Source organism: Macrobrachium nipponense, chromosome 19 (assembly GCF_015104395.2).
Source record: "Macrobrachium nipponense isolate FS-2020 chromosome 19, ASM1510439v2, whole genome shotgun sequence".
Lineage (NCBI taxonomy): Eukaryota > Metazoa > Arthropoda > Malacostraca > Decapoda > Palaemonidae > Macrobrachium > Macrobrachium nipponense.
This window is the reverse complement of record NC_061088.1, coordinates 51,129,229-51,147,002: the sequence shown is the minus strand read 5'-3', so window position 1 is coordinate 51,147,002 and position 17,774 is coordinate 51,129,229.

The following is a 17,774-nucleotide window of genomic DNA, read 5'->3' as shown; positions in this document are numbered from 1 at the left end:
ATTGGTGTTTTTAGGCTAATAGTAGTATATTCCATTAAAAAGGGTTCCTACTTAACCCATAACGCCGAAGCGGTAAAATAAAAATTGTCTCCCGTGTGCCGGAGGTGTTTCGGAGTGAGCGCGGAAGCGGAAATTTTTTTTTTTTTTTCAAAAAATCACAGCGCGCTTAGTTTTCAAGATTAAGAGTTCATTTTTGGCTCCTTTTTTTTGTCATTGGCTGATGTTTAGTATGCAACCATCAGAAATGAAAAAAATTATCATTATCATATATAAATAATGTGATATATGATAGTGCAAAAACGAAATTTCATATAAAATTGTATTCAAATCGCGCTGTACGCAACACGGTTAAAGGTAACAAGTTACTTTTTTTTTCGTTGTAATGTACACTAAATTGCGATCATTTTGGTATATAACATATTGTAAAACGATAAAAGCAACACAGAGAAAATATTATCACAAAATGATGCATGAATTTGTAACGCGCGGACGTAAAAATATAATTTTTTAAAAAATTCACCATAAATCGAAATATTGTTATAGAGACTTCGAATTTGTTTCAAGATGAAGCTAAATGATGGAATATTACGATACTGTAGGAATATTACGATACTGTAAGAGTTTTAGCTTACAATTGCAGTTTTCTACCATTTCGGACGAGTTAAAGTTGACCAAATGTCGAAATTTTTTTTTTAAATTTTTTTTATATGCAAAGATTTCGAAAATGAGAAATGCTACAACCTTCAAGTATTTTTTTTGTATTCTGCATGTTTCTGCGCACATTTTCATATATGAAACTCTATAAAAAGCCGAATATGAAAAGGCACAAATATTAGGAGAATGTGACCTACGCATTTCGGAGATTTTCGGCCACAATCCGCACGCGGAGGAAGAAAAATAGTTTTTTTCAGAAATTAACCAAAATAAAATCTAAAATATTGTTCTAGAGACTTCCAATTTGTTTTAAAGTGAAGATAAATGATTGAATATTACTAGACTGTAAGAGTTTTAGGCTACAAATGCATTTTTCGACCATTTCAGTTGAGTCAAAGTTGACCGATCGTAGTTTTTTTCCTATTCATCTTACTTTTTATGCAAATATTTCAAAAATGAGAAATGCTACAACCTTCCAATATTTTGTGTTGTATTCTGCATGTTTTTGCGCACATGTTCATATATAAAACTCTATAAAAAGCCTAATATGAAAAGGCACAAATATTAGGAGAATGTGACCTTCGCATTTAGGAGATTTTCGGCCGACAATCGGCACGCGGAGGGAAGAAAATAGTTTTTTTTCAAAAATTCACCATAAATCTAAATATTGTTCTAGAGACTTCCAATTTGTTTTAAAGTGAAGATAAATGATTGAATATTACTAGACTGTAAGAGTTTTAGGCTACAAATGCGTTTTTGACCATTTCGGTTGAGTCAAAGTTGACCGGTCGTAGTTTTTTTCGTATTTATCTTACTTTTTATGCAAATATTTCAATAATGAGAAATGCTAAAACATTCAAATAATTTTTGTTGTATTCTGCATGTTTTTGCGCACATTTTCATATATAAAACTCTATAATAAACCTTAATATGAAAGTCCACAAATATTTTTTTTATATGCAAAGATTTCGAAAATGAGAAATGCTACAACCTTCAAGTATTTTTTTTTGTATTCTGCATGTTTCTGCGCACATTTTCATATATGAAACTCTATAAAAAGCCGAATATGAAAAGGCACAAATATTAGGAGAATGTGACCTACGCATTTCGGAGATTTTCGGCCACAATCCGCACGCGGAGGGAAGAAAATAGTTTTTTTCAGAAATTAACCATAAATCTAAATATTGTTCTAGAGACTTCCAATTTGTTTTAAAGTGAAGATAAATGATTGAATATTACTAGACTGTAAGAGTTTTAGGCTACAAATGCATTTTTCGACCATTTCAGTTGAGTCAAAGTTGACCGATCGTAGTTTTTTTCCTATTCATCTTACTTTTTATGCAAATATTTCAAAAATGAGAAATGCTACAACCTTCCAATATTTTGTGTTGTATTCTGCATGTTTTTGCGCACATGTTCATATATAAAACTCTATAAAAAGCCTAATATGAAAAGGCACAAATATTAGGAGAATGTGACCTTCGCATTTAGGAGATTTTCGGCCGACAATCGGCACGCGGAGGGAAGAAAATAGTTTTTTTTCAAAAATTCACCATAAATCTAAATATTGTTCTAGAGACTTCCAATTTGTTTTAAAGTGAAGATAAATGATTGAATATTACTAGACTGTAAGAGTTTCTATACAAATGCGTTTTTGACCATTTCGGTTGAGTCAAAGTTGACCTGGTCGTAGTTTTTTTCGTATTTATCTTTACTTTTTATGCAAATATTTCAATAATGAGAAATGCTAAAACATTCAAATAATTTTTGTTGTATTCTGCATGTTTTTGCGCACATTTTCATATATAAAACTCTATAATAAACCTTAATATGAAAGTCCACAAATATTAGGAGAATGCGACCTACGCATTTCGGAGATTTTCAGCCAAGAATCGGCGCGCAGAGGGAAGAAAATAGTGTTAAAAAAAATTCACCATAAATCTAAATATTGTTCTAGAGACTTCCAATTTGTTTTAAAGTGAAGATAAATGATTGAATATCACTAGACTGTTATATAATTTTTATGCTTACCCCAAATATCCAATAATATATATATATATATATATATATATATATATATATATATATATATATATATATATATATATATATATATATATATATATATATATATATATATATATATATATATAAATATATAATATATAATATATATATCATATATATATATATATATATATATATATATGGTATATATATATATATATATATATATATTATATATATATATATATATAATATAATATATATCTATATATAAATATATATATATATATATATATATATATATATATATATATATATATATATATATATATTTATATACATATTACATTTTTCGATTCTGGTACGAATACATAAATAAAAGGAATGCAGGTGACATTTTTCTTTTCGCATACAATGAAATGTCTTATTATTATTTTATCATGCACATATATGGATATATAAAAACTTGTAATAAATATAAAAATAAATATAAAATAAATGCAGAATACTCACTTGTAATCCTGACTCTTCGTTCTATTCTTGTTTTCTCCCTCCTCCATTGAAGAGTCTTGCATTTTTTTCCTCTCGACATGACGAGGTACAGGTGGAGGAGGGAGACGCGCGCCCTTACTGCTGATGGGATGGGGCCCGGGCGGCCCCGTGCGCCCCTCCACTGTCGGTTGTTTATTAGGCACACTACAATACATGACCGTACTGTGGTATTTACGGTCACAGTCCCCTATCCTGCAAAGAGCAATTTTGCAGGTACGACAGAAGAACCGGGTGTCTCTCCTTCTGCCATTCATATGGCACACCCGGCACCGTTTCTGCCTGCGCCCTTCTAGGGCCTCCAGTGTGTGATCCCCTGGCTGCAGCCAACACACAGGGTCCACTACCCGACAAGAAGTGGTGATGGCGGGGACGGCAGCAAGAGGGGTGTCGTCAGCAGGGCGTCGGCAGCAGGGGCGTCGTCAGCAGGGGCGGCGGCAGCAGGGGCGGCGGCAGCAAGGGCGGCGGCAGCAGGGGTGGCGGCAGGTCGACCGAAGTTGCCCCTCCTATCTGCCCTTTCCGCTAGGGGCAGATCTGCAGCTCGGGGCAGGGGATCAGTGATGGAAGGCCACTTATCAGGATTGAAATTGATGAGGGCATTCCCAGCTACCTATGTGGGACAACCTCGGAAGATTGTCACCGCGGTACCCACAATACAGTGTGTAGGCATTTTGGAGGGCCAACTGAAGGATGTATTTAAGGAGCTTCTGTGTCCACCTCCTGGTTCTCCTGGCCAAGGGATAATACTGGATGAGCTGATCAAAGAGATCAACTCCTCCCATGTGCCTGTTGTAGTGCCCAATGACGGTAGGCCGCTCAATACGAAACTCCTCAAACACAACTCGGCCCTGTCGACGTGTCTTCTTCCGCTGTACGATCTCTTCTTGGATGGGTTCATGACTCGTCGTAATCATGGGCACGAGTCGACACCCTTCCTTTCCAACAGATGACGAAGACAGCGCCCTTCCGCCACCACTGTCTCTCCTCTTGCCAGGTGTTGCAGATGACTAGTGTACCTCTTGAGGGAAATCGGGGCCCCACGCACCAACCGAAGGGTACCACTGACGTGCACACCTGCTTCATACAGTTCCTGGGCCGGGGATACAGAGTTATAATAATTATCCATAAACAGGTGATATCCCTGGTTACGGAAACGTCCCACAAGACTGAATACAGTGTCAAGCAGCGTGGAGAAGACCCCGGAATACACTGAAAAGTCCACGACGTATCCAGTGTTGGACTCGGTAATAAAAAAAAAATTTCACTCCATATTTCTTCGGCTTCTTGAGGTTATGCACTTTAATGCTCAGACGTCCTTTGTAAGGCATCATCCCCTCATCCAAAGAAAGGTTCTTTCCAGGAACCACGAGATTTCTACACCGTTCACAAACATATTCCAACACTGGGTAGATTAGGATGAGGCGATCACTGTTATTCCAGGGTATGGCCCTTCGGTTGAAGGCGTTGAAATACCTGTCCAACGCCAGGAAATTATCACGGGACATAACGCCAGGCACATTGGGCGTGCATAAAAAATAATTCTGCCTCCAATATTGCCTGACGTCGGCAGCAGGTGTCATACCAAAATGAATGTGGAGCCCCAAAAATGCGCCATGTCAATGAGGTTGCAACCCCGCCAATAATACGACAATGTCGTCCATAATTCATACCGGCAGTACCGAGCGTAGTCCACCGTCTCTTCTACCAGGTACTCCAGCAAATCCCGCGTAAGGAACAGCTGGATGAACCCCACAGCAGTCAGGGGTACCGGTACGGTGAGCCCAGGAGTTGCCGTGAATGGGTGCATGTTAGGAGGGGTGGGGTCCTCCGCCCACCCCTCGTTGCTCTCGGATGACCGGCCTTCACCTTGGCTGGCGCGACGAGCCGACCTTCTACGTGCGCGTGCACACTAACCCCCCCCCCCCTTTGGCCCAGGCCATCACCCTCACTTTAGGCCTTTGCTTTCAGTATCATCATCCGCGATGAAACTAGACCCCATATCTCCATCCTCCCCCTCAGATTCCTCCTCAAGCTCACTTTCGGGATGTGAGCCTCGAACGGACATTGGGGGCATATATTCGTCCTCACTGACATCAGGACTGATGTCCTCATCACTCAATGACCATCCGCCATCAAAATGAGGACTTGCGACATATTCCCGATCAAGCTCCAAAAGATACTTGCCTATGTCCCTTGGTTGGAGGCCTCCAAATTATTACAAATGCCCCTAAGGATGCCCTGATGCTTCCTAGGAGTTACCAAAGGCACACGAGACACGTTGTGATCCTAAACCACTTTCATCCACACGTGGTCGCACAGAACGGCGTTGAGGCGCGAGGTCATGTTGGGTGCTTGGTCCTTCGCCAGCATCTAAGTCCAAAATACGCCTTACACAATCCCTTCCGACAGGTAAAACACGCCTTTCGCGGTCCACACGTCGTTGAGACATCTCTACGAACGTCCTGTAGCAACACAAATGTTCAAAGTCTCGCACAAGTTCAGGAAAACTCGATTGAGACAAAAGATCGCTCTCGGACGATGCGCTGCTGATGCTGACTGGAGCGAGAAGAAAGCATTTCGCGCATGCGCACTTGGGTCACGCTTCTAAACAAAACAACACCTCGATCTGTGAACTCCCAGCATCCCCCAAGGTGCGTGATTCAAAAGTTTTAGGCTGGTAGGCCTATAAGTATTTTTCCGTGAATTTAAAAAAAAAACTTTTGTACGTCGACGTAAAATACGTCCAGTCGGCACCCGAGAGACAAAAAATGTCGACGTAAAATACATCCAGTCGGCGTTTAAGGGTTAACCTGGTTAGACTACAGCCTGTTGTATGTTTATATCACCTTTAAGGATATATAAGAACTCAACTAAAATGTAGCTTAACTAATAGGCTACCAAATTGGTATCAGCCTGTAGAAATGAAAACTACTATGATATTCACAGCCAGTGTCCCAGTATTCTTCCGGAATAAAATTTTATCAACGTACTGGACAAAGATGACACTTTGTCATGGGGTATCTTGCATCCCTGTATAATTTTTTACTGTATTCTGTATTATGTTAGATGCATAATTCTGGTAATTATAAGAGTAACCACCGACTTCTTGTAGACATCACCAGCAAACTCAGAGGAATGTCTTTCGAAGATATAACGTAACTCATGACGTCATTAACTTGCCTCCTCCTCGATGGATCATTGGCTATCCATGAAAAAGTCTCCACTTCTTGCAACAATGAATTACAGCCAATAATCCTGGTTTACATTTTGTATTAGTGGAAGTGGTAGTAGTATATAGGATTTATTCCAAGAGGTCGAGTGCTAGAATCCTTGAAGAAAAGGGTTTCCACAAGTAATCCGAGAAATTACTTTCTATCACTATTTCTCCGTTGAAAAATTATACGATTAAAAATCAATTAAAGTGAAGAAAACTCCTTTGATATTTTTCCTAATATGACAGTGACGATCATTGTAATGAACAGACAATTGCATAGGATTTGATTGGATTATAGAATTGAGACTTCAAGCCAAGCACTGGGGCAACAAAGGTCGTTCAGGGATGTATCATAACCAGACATTTTTTTTTTCTTGGCAGAGTAACTTTTAATGTTGTTCTGCAAGTTATATTTTACTAAGAAATCAACAACTATTGCTTTATAGAGCATAGATAATTATCTTTCTGCACCTTATGGAAGTCAACAAATGACAAAAACTTGGTAGCCTTGGATGCCCGGCTGTACTCCTTACCCAAAAAAAGGGGCCTAATTATTCATTTACCTGTTCAACTTACATAGGGTTTGCCACAGGATTCTTCACTTCTAAACAACTGAGCAAGTAGAATTACAAGAGCTGTCCTACAACCACGGGGACAATGAAGCCTTCACAAGGGACGAATATTCATTCAGAATTTCAGACACAGCTGTTTGTTGTCATCACTTTGTGGGAGGAGTCATGACGTCAAATGTTTATGTCACATATAGCTTTGAACTTAAACCTTAAGAGTGTTCCGTCACTGGCTTTGGCTACTTTATTTTACTCTTATGAATATACTTTCTTCTAATACAGTGGTACCTCGAGATACAAAATTAATCCGTTCCTAGGCGGCCTTCGTATTATGAGTTTTTCGTATCCTGGAACACATTTTACATGTAAAATGACTAATCCGTTCCAAGCCCTCCAAAAACACCCCAGTAAATTATATTTCCAGGCCTAAAACACATGTTCTAGGGTTACAACGCCGATCCAACGGAAGAAATATGACTCCAAAAAGGCAAAATACTGTATACATACTTGAGTAATATTCATTCAACTGCATGTAATGTTCAACCCCATTTTTACTGCATATATTAGGACTTTAGCATATGTCCCTTAGCAATAAGCCTAGCCTATGTTAGCGGTTGCTACTGTAGCCTAGTCTATGATTCTGACATCTAAACCTTAGAGCTAAAAGCTTAGAATATGCCAATAAAATGTATAAATAATCAGTATGTACTCATTTCAAATAATTATTAATTAATCATTAACTATAATACACAAACAAACAAAAAACAAACCTTCCAATCGATTGTTTACATTCAGCTTTTACCCGTCTTACGACTATCGAACGAGCGCCAATCAATCATTTTTCCTAGCACACAGTAAGCCATAAATTGTCATTAGTATCTCTCTTCAACTAATGAACCTACCAAACAGTATAATAACCATTCATTTCTATTCTTTATTCTATCTTTACCTAATGGAGATACCGAGTTACTGACAGCTATAATGAAACATACGTATACGTAACGTAATAATAAAACAGAAGAAGAATTCTAAAAAATCGTATTTGTTGGCAGTCTGATTTATTTATATTTTATGCTATCTAATTCACAATTTTTTTATTAAATGTATTGCATATACTCATTTCAAATCAATTATTAATTAAAGTAACTATTAACTATAATAAACAAACAAACAAAAAAAAAGCTCCAAACGTCTGTTACATCCAGCACTTACGAGTATCGAACGATCGACAAGCAATCACTTTACACAGTAAGCCATAAATTTTCATTATCTCTCTTCAACTACTGAAACTACCAAACAGTATAATAACCACTCATTTCTATTCTTTATTCTATCTTTACCTAATGTTTTTTTTTTTTTTATTGAATGTATTGCATGAATAAGTTTTTCAATTTACAGCATCCTTTTACCAATAGAATACTTCAAGCACAAGGGGTAGATGCTGACCAATAGGAGAGCAGGACCTTATGGGGTGGCTAGCATCAGGAACCAATGGGAGAGCGGGAGGATGGTGGCGAGTTTACTCGGTTGGCGGCGCGGGAGTTTTAAAATTGTTCTTGGTGGTCCGGGCGAATCTCGGGACTTTACAGCAACAACCTTTCGTATCTTGAAAACTTTTTGTATGTAGAGCAGTAAAATTTTTCGCATTGGCTTTCATATCTCGAGTTTTTCGTAAGTAGAACCTTTCGTATCTCGAGGTACTACTGTATAAGTAATAAAGAATGCTGCCAAAAATTAGGTAGGGTTGTAAAGTATACTATAGCTAAGTAATATCTGTCAAATGCACAGAAAAAAAAGTTATTCCAGAAAAATGCCGGGACAAAGGCTCTGAATCTCATAGTTTATTTTATTAAGCCTAGGATGCTGATCATATCTAATTGTAGACTATTTGGACTAAACTACCGCTTAGACTAATAATAAATTAAATTAAATTGTTCTCTCTTAGCCTAGTATAGGCTATTGTCTTATCCAGATTATTTTAAATCATACTTGAATGTTAGGATATATAAAAAAAAACAGAAACCTACGAATATGTAAACTCATAGTTAAGCTAGCATTACTGTCTAACCCAGGTTGTTTTATTTTCTCAGAGTCTGAAGTAGGCTATTGCCTAGGCTACTAAAAGACATTACATATCTGAACGGATTATATAATCCATAATAAATTGTGGAACATCTCTTTAGTTAAAAACTTTTAAATAGAAAAAATTCTGAAATTATTCTTCAAAAAATTTTAAATAAAATAAATTCTTCAAAACGACTTGCGCTTTTTATAAATAAGTAATCAACGATTTTGCAAGAGCACCGACCATGTGCTCTCAAAGAAGGCCAGTTTATGCTTTCCCCCACTAATTAAATAACTGTTCAACAGTTTAAAATAAAAACATTTAACTGGAACTTTAAAAAAAAGTACTTAAACTTTCAAATTTAGATGTTTCCATGATCCTCACTCTTGAAAAATGAGAAAACTGCAGAAATTACAGAGCATTGGCTTTAGGTACAATAACGACCTCTGGCCAGAGGAGTAATGGATCCCTGGTCTTGTTCGTGCCATTTGTAAATAAGATGGCTGAAGCAAGTGCAATAGTCACTTCTGGGTTTTGACACTGGAAAACTGGGTTCAGCTTCACTGAAACCGATTAAATGCCCTCTTATCTTTGAGTTTATTTATATTACATCACAAGTTATATGTTCATCATTATGACACAATACCTGGCTACAAGACCACTAAAAGAGAATTCTTTGATATTAGCCTGGTCACCATGGAGCTTGGGGCAGGTCATGGAAGGGTGACTTTTTGAAAACTAAACAAGCGACTACACTATCAGAAAGATAGTTTAACAATTATCATAACAGTTTTAAAGTTGTAGAAAGGTAGAAACTACTGATCAAGCCCTTAACCCCCACAGCGTGGGCTAATATACGCTTATGCTTGCACCCACGACTGAGCTAAATTTAGGATGGCCAATTTAAAAAAAAAACTAAACAAAAATTTAAAAGAAAAACTAAAAATAAAAAACAATCATCAACAGAATGAGAAAGATATGCATATTCACATGGTATAAGAAAAATAATTCTAAAAAAATTTCTGCACCTTCCACAGGAAGTTGTATGAGTGAATATTTCCCACCCCTTGCGGGCCTCTTTTCCCTATGATAGTCATAAAAAATACGTTAATTTAATAAGTTACAAATGTTCTTTCCAATATTTTTTTTTTTTTTAATTTTGTCAAATTGAAATTATAGCTCAAACAATACCATAAAAGATAAAAAATAAAACTGGGAACAACTTCTTAGCATATTTATTGTACATCCTTGGATGGGAATTGTTACCACATTCCCCTACACCACCTCAAGCAAGACTGAGGGCTTCTCAGCTAACTCACACTCTTATAGGGTGATCTGAAGAGTTGCCAATAGTGATTTATGGAACTTGGAACATTTTTACCACAAAATTCGTTCAAACTGTAGGCCGCCAAATCTCGATCGTATATCTACAATACCCGTCCACTACCCTGAAGCTATACGTGATCGTATATATGATCCCGGGCTGTAGGGTTAAAGGACCTATTTTATATAAGCAACTTACCAAGTAATTACATAGCTATAGTTTTACTATCCTTCGGCAGCTAGAATTTTTAACATTTGCGGCAGCGCTACTTTGTTGTGGCTAGGTGACTAACCCCGCCCACTTTTGGGATAGAGGGAACAGCCCAGCTAAGATTTTAGTTGTTTCTGCTGGTTGATGACTGTAACAGTAGCAGAATTTTGGATTTGACGACTTCTCAGTTGATCATTGTTGCTACAATTGATGAAGTACTATTGCTTTTGGTAGCCGATTTGGCACGATTAGCTAGTCTCATCAGGCATGTTGGGTATTGCAGCCTTTCAACACTAGCGCTCAGTGTTAGGTATTGCAGCAACGGCTGCTACACTAGATTAATTACAGCATGTCATGACCGACGTTCTATATGCACTAATTGTAGAGATCAAAGTCTGTTCTCCTCAACTGACTTGTACTGAACGTGAACAATGGGACGATAAGTTGTGGAAAACAATAACTAGTCATATGAGTATATTAGAAAGACATGTGGGCTCTAGGGCTGGTAGTAAAAAAACATTAGCTAGTCAGGCTATGGATGTTAATGTTTCATGCTATGGATGTTAATGTCTCTGTTTCTAATTCTTTGTCTGTTGCACCTGTTCCTATTTCTCAAACTGTACCACCCACACCTCACCCTGGCTCCCTTGTTCCTAAACCCGACCAGATTGCCAGCCTCGAGTTGAGGGTAGATCAGAAATTTTCTTTAATGATGCATGCCATGCCACAATTAGGAACTTCTGTCAACGTTCTCATGGATAAGGTAGGCGATATGTGTGATGGTGTTAACAGTGCTATAGCAGTGGAGGCGAGTGCCTGTCCTACAGATTCTCCTAGGCAAAGGCCTCTGGCATACTGCCCTAAACCTGGGAGGAGTCATACTGGTAACCCAAGGGAAGTCGGTTGGGTCTGCCCACAGGTAGTTGCCTTCCTCAGTCATGTCCCAGGTTCTGACAGTGCCCCCACTGGAAAGGAGTCTCTGAGGAAGTGTCCGTCTTTCATCTAGTGTACCCAGTTCAGAAGAATCTACCCCTAGGACCCAGTGGCACTTGCTGATGAATCTTGTCCCCTGAAAAAATGAACTAGAACCATTTCTCATTCGCTAGTCCCTTCCTAAAAGATCAGTGATCCATTGCAAGAACAGCAACCTTCTTGTAGTTTCTGGGATAGTCCCAAGCAATTCTTCCAGGAGAATCCAGTGTTAGAAAGGCAGTTTTCATCAGCTAAGTGTTCTTCCACTAGAAGACACTCTTCCTCCTTGAGGAAATCATCTTTCAAGTGGCCTGCTGACACTCCTGTTTGTGATTCTGCATCCAGGAAAGTTTTTGAGCTTCCGTTGGCGCTGAATTCTTCCTCAGCCCATTTGGCACTAGTCGTCTATGGCACAGTGTTAATTTTGTATCTGCACAATCAGAACTCCCAACTGCCTGTTAGTATCTGAATTACCAGTACATTCTACAACGTCTATGAAGCTCCCTTTGGCACCAGAGTGCCCATCAGCGCATGAGCTATCATTGGTGCCTAAGCTCCCATTGGTACCAGGTCACCCAAGTGGTTTTGTTCAGCCCCTCTCTCCTACTTTTAGTGTAATTTCGGAGCTACCAATGTACTCTGACCAAGTGTTGGTGCCAAAACCTCCTGCCTCGTCTTCTCTTGACACCGGCCCTAGTTTTTAGCAACTTTAATGGCTCCTCCTCAGCCTGAGAGGTTCCAAATCCCTACTGAAATCGACCCCTCATTAGTGTAGGTTCAACATCTGCTCGACAACATTATAGGTTTGTTTTAAGAAAACCACATCACCTGATCAGCTCCTGGCAAATTTGTACCCAGTTTCTTTGAATGAGGGTTTCCAACTATTACGATGTCTCAAAGACTTATTAGTCCATCTGAAGAAATATCATGTGCTCTATTATTTCTAGGAGCAGGTTTTACTATTCACAGTGTCCAAATGATTTTATCTTGCTTTCTTTTAAACGCTTTCACACTATTCCTGCTTACAACTTCTTGCTTCCACACTGTTGCTGCTTACAACTTCTGGTCTTCACATTCATCGTGTTTCTCAAGTCATACATGTTCAGGCTCTCCCGTCATCTTTGGTCCCTATTTGCCTGATGAATGGAATTAGCTGTGGCTCTTACTTGTAAACCTTCTAGTTTATCTATGTCCTTTCTTAGCGTTGGTGACAAAAACTACTGCATATTCAAGGTGAGGTCTAACAATGGATGTGTAGAACTGCTACATCATTTCCTTGTTTCTGTACTTGAACTGCCTCTAGTTTCCACTAGTTTCTGTGCCTTTTCAGCTTTTATGCACTATTTTATGGATTTTAAGTCTTTGGTAATAATGACTCCAAGGGCCTCCTCTTGTTCTACATTATATACTATATCATTCCCAAGCGGCACTCAGTTAGCAAATCACAGGCCAGTGTGATTGTGACATGTTATATAGCTTCATATATGGTTATCATTATATGTCTGTAGACTACAGCACATAATAATTATTTGCAAATGAATATTTTCCCATGATATTTCTCTAACAATATTCATATATTTTGCAAGATGACACCAAATTTGCCAATGTAACTCATTGAAAGTTATATTCCTTAATATTTTTACCATCAAATACCAGTAAAAAGTAATGCTGTTTGCTTTATCATCCATATCATCAAGATTTTATCTTTTAATCTGTGTAACACATTTACTTTGTATGGTTAACAATGAAAATATATCTAAAAAATCATTGTATTTCCCAGAATATCCATGAAAATCCCTGGATTATTTTCTACTAATTGTCCTGAGATCCCATAATCAAAATCGGCCTCAAACTGGAAAACCAAATTGTGACTTTACCTGAGATGAGCTTGTTTCACTTCTCGTTCCAACCGACAGTACAGACTAGTGACCATTGGCTGTTACACATATCAGGCTATTAAACCTAGGCTGCTATTATCATTATAAATTAATATATTATGCCTATGGGATGACAGCATCAGAGATGAAATTATTTTACCATACTGTGGTCAAACTTTATTTTCACCTATCTATAAAGAATGATAGAAATAAAAATTTAATTCTGGCTGCTGTAGTCTGTATACACTTGAGAAATATAATGATCAATTTCTCGACATTATTTGCCTTTCTTTCCACCATAAATTTACAGTGGTTTTACTCTAGAGGGAGAACTATCGCAACTGAACGAAAACAGTTGTTTTCCTGCAACAACCGAACCGAATCTGATAACGTTTTGCTTGCATTTCAGACATCGTACAATAGTAAAAATATTACAGTAGTTATGTTACAAATGACGTTAAGTAGAAAAGGACTTGAAAATTTTTCATTATACATTTATATATATACATTTATATATGTTTGCTACGGAGAACATGTTGGCAAGCAATACAGTACAGTTATATTTAAGCTGCAGTCGTAGCTGAACCCGAGTCCTGAAAGAACACATTTTACCGTTTTCACGTCAATAAAACATAAATACGTAAATCTCGCATTATTATAAAATAGTAGAACGAAAATAACGAACGGAATCAGTTTTACACACAAAAAATGCTCCCGACGCCATCTATTAACGAAAAAACTAAGTCTAGTTCACATATTTAAGTCAATTTTCAACTTAAAAACACTTCACAAAGAATAATAACCTTGTTTCATAAAGTTCCTAGAGATTAATTTACGCTAAATAGAAGCAAGAAAATCGCTCTGAATTGAGGCAAATATGGCAAAATAATCTTACCTCCGCACTCAACTGATTTTTCCAGACCAAAACATTGGTTGGTTTAATTGCATATTTTACAATATAATAGTAATATAAGACTACATTCCATATCATTGGATACAACGAAGTAAAGGATAACTTTTTAAAAGAGCCAAGGAAAAGATGCATATTCGTTGTTTGTATTTTAATGGGCAGTCTCGGCACTTAGCCTAAGCCACCGACAACCAGACAACGGTGTTATAACCCTACAGAGGGTAAAGCCCAGTTATGAATATATTGAACAAGTGCAGTAAAACAGAAATAATGCTAACCAATAACAATGCTAACCAAGGGCTGCCAGTACTTCACTGACCCTGCTTAGCTGTTGACAATGCTACGGAAAGAGGGTCTTCCTGGTAATGTCTCTTAATGAAGAAGAATGTCAAGGTTCGAAACGAGGACCAGAGAGCTGTATCAAGACTACATCCAAATTCCACGAGACAGTTACTGATTCCTTGGGTTTGGTATATTAGAAGACTTAATTGTAGGCAGAGAGAGACCTCTAGACTTCCTGAGGTACATAGAGAATTCTGCAATATCTGTTACATTAGTCTTAGAATAAGAGACATTTGACGTTGCAACAGGCCCTGAAGATTATCTACTTGGCCTGGTAGACTTTTATGGATGAAGAAGGTCTACATTCTGCAATAACAGCAGATGCTGCTCTTGAAAACCCCTGTTATGATCAGAGTGGATAACCCTTGGTGATATTCTGAAATGGGGCTGTCTGAGAAGATTGGGCCTTGTAGGTAACAATCTTGGGAAGTCAGTCAGTAGCCTGAGGAGATATGGGAACCATTCCTGTCTTAGGCAGAAAGGGCCCACTAGGGTCACTGTCACATTTGAATGGTTGCATATTTCATAAAAAATACTAGTACCATACTGATGAATCAGATAGTCTACAACTGACTGATGAACTGATGATTTATAACTGGCGTCCCAACAGCAATGGTCACAACCACCAATAAAAATAAACAATGAAAAGATGGTCTAAACATTGCTTGTATGCAATGTAAGGTAGCTTGTTAGCAACTTGCATCACGCATCTCAATTACGCCCTAGGTTTGATCACATCATCTCGGGAAAGATTACTCCTTCACTGGAATAACCTATATTACTGATGTTAGTCTGCAAGGGTGATAATCAGTGTCATACTGCAATCTCATAACTAATGACAGTTAATATGAGGGCAGCAATAGGAAAAGATGGGCCAGCGAAAGTAAGCTATAAAAAACATAATTTGCTACAAATTTTACTTAGCCAATATGATTAATGTGCTTCCTGCATGCATATGCATGAGTTTCAAACATTGGAAACTTAACTTCTGTTGTAATATGTCTATCTCCATGTTTGTTCTTTTTGGGTAAAGCAAACTAATAAAAGTTTCAGAGTGGGGAGCAAGGTTAAGGCTCATAAGTGTTATAGTTTATTGATGAACAAAATTGTTAAAATCATACACTATTTTTAAAACCCAAGGGCATAATCACCTCCCCAAAATAATGCATTCTTTTCTAACCAAATTTAATCAAAAGCAGTGCCAATGGATGACATGCAGTACCTTGAATACCTCATAAATAACTAATACCAGTCTTCTTGCCAAATATAAATAGCTAGATCACTGCACTAAACCCATGGTAAGTCATGGGAGAGCTTAATAACCGATTCAAGGTCCTCTTCAACTTATTCTACTGACAGAAAGAACCTATGTTAAGTATGGAGTTCAGAATGGCAGGAAAAACTCTGCAAATTACTCCAACAAGACACTTAAAAATGGAAGATAAAAGCAACAAACAACACTAAGTACGTACAGATAAAGGCGTGGGGTGACATCGTGATAAACTCATTTAAGACAACATATACATACCTTGCTCACTAGATGATCCTCTCCATAAAAAGAACATTCCACTCTTACCTGAAAAAGAGAATGTATCTTAAATAACTATAGTGCAATACAATGTTCTATTGCTTTTAATTTCTCTTACGCCATAAGGTCCACTATCAAAGGTTATCCTAAATTGTCACATCAAGTCACACTACCTCTTTCCCCTTTGTCTGTGGAAATCTGTAATCCTTAGGGTGTGTCTAAGAAATCTGTAATCCTTAGGGTGTGTCTAAAACTTACCACAGATAGGCCAGAAACATGTCGTAACTGAAGAATGAACCATTGAATAATTGCATAAAACACCGGTTAGAACTACCAGTAAATCCCTGATTCATATTCAACCTGTTTGTGATGTTATATGTTTTACTTCCGTGTAGATGCACCTGAGATTGTGCAGTTTAATGACAAATTTCTCCCCGAACACTGCCAATTTAAAACATTTCTTCAGGTTCCTGTTTATCATACTTTAATAAGCCCTAATCCCTTTAGTGTCTTCCTTAGACATTAAACTTAAAAGTTATCTTTCTTCTTCATGTATTTTCTTACATAGCATTCATGAAATTTCTCTAGATATTTTTCGTAATTATTAGTTCAAGCCAACTGGGCCAAACCGTAAAACATTGTGTGATGTTTATGTCTGTGTATAAATACAGCAATAAAATAAATGCACACACACACACACACACACATATATATATATATATATATATATATATATATATATATATATATATATATATATATATATATATATATATATATATATATATATATATATATATATATATATATATATATATATATATATATATATATATAGATATATATACTATATCTATATATATATATATATATATTATATATATATATATATATATATTATATATCTTATATATATATATATATATTATATATATATATATATATACATAAGTCCTCGGGTTACGCTTGGTCTCGACTTACGATTTCGTGGTTACGAACGCGCCCCCATAAAAATATAAAAAATAATATTTTGCGTCGTTCCGTCTTACGCGGTTTTAGCGTCGTAAGCAACGTAAACAAACGCGAACTAGTTCCAGGCGCACGGCGGAAGATACGCTTTGTGGGGGAGAGGACGGCGTCGCTTCGCTACGCTCAGTCCTCGTCCATACGCCATTTTGGTTGTTTACACTGCCTCTCTCTCCCTCGTGTTGTATCGTTTTTGTAACTTTTTGCTCTTTGTTATGGCTCCCAAGCGCAAGGCGGACTCTTCTGATGGTAGTGCATCGAAGAAAAAGAAAGGCCATCACCATGGAAATTAAAGTGGACATTATAAGCGATCCGAGAAGGGAAGAAACGCCAACAAACATTGGCCGCTCGCTTGCCTTAGCCGTTCGACCGTTGCTACCATTATCAAAGATAAAGAGCGCATCGTTGAACATGTGAAAGGATCTGCTCCTATGAAAGCGACAGTGATAACTAAGCAGCGTAGTGGTCTAATAATTGAAATGGAAAGGTTATTGGTGCTTTGGTTGGAAGACCAAAATCAACGGCGT